The following is a 5,079-nucleotide window of genomic DNA, read 5'->3' as shown; positions in this document are numbered from 1 at the left end:
TGATTGTCTACCCCTGAAAGGGCTGTGGACTTAGAGACCGCAAAGATAAACCACTCCTCTGCAAGCAATCACTTGAGCTAGGGACGAATGGAAGATCTGCCATTTCATTGTTCCCATTGCTTGAGCACATGGGGCTTAGGTCCCCAAAAGCCACTAAGCGCACCATCTTCTAAAGTTTGTTCTGGGCTTGCTGAGAGATGTCAGAACCAGCCATCAACCATCAGGGAAGGAAAGCCTGATAAAGTTAGCTTTGGGGTGTCTGCAGGGAAAACCCAGGGGCTTCCTTGGTGGCTCAGTGGTAAAGAATCAACCTGCCAATGTAGGAGACCTGGGTTTGATCCCTGGGCCAAGAAGATTCCCTGGAGAAGGAAATGGCAACTCACTCCAGTATTCTTCCCTGGGAAATTCCATAGACAGAGGAGCCTGGTGGGCTACAGTCCTCTGGGTCACAAGAGTCAGATATGACTGAGCAACAAGGGAAAACCCACGTCCATGGTGGGAGAGCATGGTTCCTCCCCTCCTGTAGCCAAGAGTAGCTCTAAACAAATCTCATATGAAGACTGGGGGGACCTGCAAGAAGGTGTCCCCCAGATGCACACCTGCTGGGCTGCAGAAATTACAGGCCCTCCTGGTGCCACTAATAGAGCATGGTGAGGAGCATCCTGTCTGAGAACATGGTGGGTGTCCTTTTACTCTTCTCACTGCATCATGGGGACGGAGAGGGGATTGTTGGCCTGTGGGAACATGAACTCAAACAATGGTGCTGCTCCTGGCCCAGAGATGGCTCACGGGCCAGAGTAGCCCAGGACTAAAGGGTCTAAAGAGCCTCTGATGTGATGTGCCTCAAAAACCTTCACCCCATCCAAATCTCTGTGGCCCTCGAAGGGCCCTATGGTTATTATTGTGGACCCTGGTGGTTATTAATGGAAGTGCAGAGGCCATGGATGGCCCTGGGACCAAGCAAGAGGAGTCCCACAAGGGAGAAGTGTGGGAAGAGGCATGGCTGCCATTCTCAGGAGGGCAGGGATCCATAGCCATGGAGCAGCATGTGATCACACATACATACCCACACAGTGGTGGCCACCAGCACTACACAGAGCAACACCCAGAGCAAAGCCAGGACATTCCCCATAACCAGCATGCAGTCAGTCACACAAGGAGAATCTCTCTTCTTCCAGTTGCCCCCCGCCCCTGCCCCCCAGCACTGGGCTGCAGAAGACCCATGAGGGGCTTGGCAGCTTCAGGGCAGGGGAGGGGGTTCAAGAGAAGAACATGCAGCGTTGGTTCAGTCCCAGCACTAGCTTATGCTGGGCCACAGGGAGAAGGCTTGCAATGAGTTTGAGACTGGAGCTTTTAGACAAATAGCACTGAGCCTTATATTCTAAGCTCCAAATTCATTTTGACCAAAAGTAACCAGAGAGCTATGGAATCTGTTGAAATCCTGTTAAGCATCACCTACCACCCACCCTAAAGGAAATCAACCCTGAATATTCATTGGAACGACTGATGCTGAAGCTTCAATACTTTGGCCACCAGATGTGAAGAGATGACTCATTGGAAAAGACCCTGATGCTGGGAAAGATTGACGGCAGGAGGAGAAGGGGGTGACAGAGGATGAGATCATTCAATGCCATCATTGATTCAATAGACATGCGTTTGAGCAAACTCCAAGAAATAGTGAAGGGCAGGGAAGCCTGGCACGCTGTAGTCCATGGGGTAATAAAGCATCAGACACAACTGAGTGACTGAACAACATAAAGGCAAGGTCAACAAAACACCACTGGTAGTAATTACTGAAGAAAGGAAACCGGTTCACATTTCTACCCTGATGGCTGGGAACTTTTCAGAACACAAACAATCATCTACCAGGGCAGGGGGAGGGGAGGATGGAACGGGAGGTCAGCCCCATATTTTTGCTCTGCCCACAACTCTCTGAGGAAACCTTTGATGAGGGAAGGCTCCTCAGCCCTGACTCTGCATGATGTTATCATTGGACACAGTGCAGTCACCAGATCTCCCTGGACACAGTCCCTCATTTCAGCAAATACTGGAACACCTACCACATTCCAGGCAAGACAGAAGATAGACCTCAGCCAGCTGCTGGGGAAGCAGAAGAGACAGCCAGACACACCTTAGTCTGATAAGCACTAGAAGTTTAAGGGTCTGGGGCTAATTGAGCAAAAAGAAAGGAACCTAACTTAATATTAGGGTATTAGGAAAAGCTTCTGGTAAGAGAAGCTGTCTCTGTGGAGAGCTAAAGGATGGATGGGTGTGAGTTGAGTCACTAGGAAGAGATTTCCAGGTGATTCCTCACATCATCATGTCCCTGGGAGCCACCACATAACCTTAGGAGCCATGTAGAATTTATCCCAAGGCCAAATGGGCTTCATTAAAAAGTAAATGAAATGAGGACTGACTGCTTAATGGGCAGTGAAATTAGGTAGTGGTCGTGGCTGCCTAGCAATGCAAATGTACTAAAAGCCACTGAATTATACACATTAAATGGTTAAAAATTTTAAATGGTGAATTTGATGTATGTAATTTTACCTGGAAAAAAAAAAGAAAAGATGATACCTGGAGGGAACTTTTGATTTCAACCAAGTAAGATGGAATAAGGACCAATTTACCCTCCTGCCGAAAACAACTAAAACCAAGACAAATCTAAGAAACGTGGTTTCCAGGAGAATAGACATTGGGCAAGAAAAGACAGCAATCCCTGAGGAATGGGAAACAAACGAAGTGAGTTCTAGGACTGCCCCAGCATATTACTTTGTGGGCTTTAAGGCCACAAAGTGGCCAGTCCCCAGAGTTGAAGAAACAGCAGAAACTCAGGAAAGACCATGGCAGCTAGAGCACTAGAGAGGAAGAGAGAACCCTGAAAATCTGCAGAGGGTCTCTGTCAAGTCCACTACATGCATGCAAGAAACTGGATTGAAGGGAAGAAGGCCAGAGCTCAGACAGAGCTGGGAATAGCACCGTTCCCAACAGCCAGGCTGTAAAACCTCATAATTTATGGAACGGTGATTGGACTACTAAGAGTCTTAACCACATTCCTCAAAAAATTAATAACAGAACCACCATATGATCCAGCACACCTAGCACACATCAGAGAATATGAAAACAGGATTTCGAAGAGATGTCTGCTGCATGTTCACTGCAGTATCATTCACAGATACAAAAACAACCTAAGTGTCCATCAACAGATGAATGGGTTAAAGAGATGTGATATACATATATACAGACACACACCATGGAATATTATTCAGCAGTAAGAAGGATATCCTGTCATTTCAACAACATGAATATACCTTGAGGACATTATGATAAGTGAAATAAGCCAGAGAAAGACTAATACTGTATGTATGGTGTCACTTGTATGTGGATTTTTAAAAGTCAAATTTATAGAAACAAGTAGAGTGAGATGTTGATCAAAAGGTACAAACTTTGTTATAAGACAAATAAGTCCCTAGGATCTAATGTACAGCATGGTGTTATGGCTAAGAATACTGTATTATATAACTGAAAGTTGTTAACATCTTAAATGTTCTCACCACAAAAAAAGATGAACATGTGATGGAGGTATTAGCTAACACTATAGTGGTAATCATTTTGTAATATATGTATCTCAAATCAACACACTGTACACCTTACACAGTGCTCTATGTCAGTTATGTTTCAATAAAGCTGAAGGAAAACACAGAGACTGGGGCCAGACAGACAAGAGTGTGACTCTAGGCTCCAACAACCTGCCACCTGTCTCACAAACTTTGGAAGCCTCATTTCCTCATTTGTAACACAAAGATTCATTTTATAAAGACAGATGGGAAAACACATAGTAAAAAGTTGTACCTCAGTACTAAGGGGAAATTAACCCTGAAAATGAAAGTGAAAGTGAAGTTCCTCAGTCGTGTCCCACTCTTTGCGACCCCGTGGGCTGTAGCCTACCAGGCTTCCTCTGTCCATGGGATTCTCCAGGCAAGAATACTGGAGTGGGTTGCCATTTCCTTCTCCAGCGGATCTTCCCGATCCAGGGATCAAACCCAGGTCTCCCCCATTGGAGGCAGATGCTTTAACCTCTGAGCCACCAGGGAAGCCCAAAAATTAACCCTAGTCCTGTCTAAAACACCTTAAAAGATTCAAATGAATCAAACTGTTTCCAAGTATTAATAGCTTATTCATATCCTAGAACAAAGTTTAACAATGTTTCTAGAAATGTAAAAATACTCCATTAAAAAAAAAAGTAAAATTCACATCTGATACCTAATTAAAAATTGTCAAAGCAGTAGGAAAACATGAACTGTAAAGAGGAGAAAAAAACAAACAAAAAAGTCAATCGAAACCAACCCAGAGTTGACACAGATGTCAGAATGAGCAGACAAGAACATTAAAACAGAGATTATAACTGTATTCTGTATTTTCAAAACACTGATTAGAGAGAAGATATTTTAAAAAAGACTGTAATCAAATTTCTAGAGGTGAAAACTACAGTGTCTGAAATTAAATGATACCATAACATTTGCTGAGTGGGAAAACTTGTTCTGGGTGCCAACTGGAGAAAGGTTTTAGGAAAATAATATTAAGGTAGGAATAAAAAGCTGTTATACAGTGGAAGTGAGAAATAGATTTAAGGGACTAGATCTGATAGACAGAGTGCCTGATGAACTATGGACGGAGGTTCGTGACATTGTACAGGAGACAGGGATCAAGACCATCCCCATGGAAAAGAAATGCAAAAAAGCAAAATGGCTGTCTGAGGAGGCCTTACAAATAGCTGTGAAAAGAAGAGAAGCAAAAAGCAAAGGAGAAAAGGAAAGATATAAGCATCTGAACGCAGAGTTCCAAAGAATAGCAAGAAGAGATAAGAAAGCCTTCCTCAGCGATCAATGCAAAGAAATAGAGGAAAACAACAGAATGGGAAAGACTAGAGATCTCTTCAAGAAAATTAGAGATACCAAGGGAATATTTCATTGAGCAAAGATGGGCTCAATAAAGGACAGAAATGGCAGGAACCTAACAGAAGCAGAAGATATTAAGAAGAGGTGGCAAGAATATACAGAAGAACTGTACAAAAAAAGATCT

The sequence above is a fragment of the Bison bison genome, unplaced genomic scaffold (genome assembly GCF_000754665.1).
Source record: "Bison bison bison isolate TAMUID 2011002044 unplaced genomic scaffold, Bison_UMD1.0 scf7180017864363, whole genome shotgun sequence".
Lineage (NCBI taxonomy): Eukaryota > Metazoa > Chordata > Mammalia > Artiodactyla > Bovidae > Bison > Bison bison.
Note: the sequence above shows the minus strand (reverse complement) of the source record.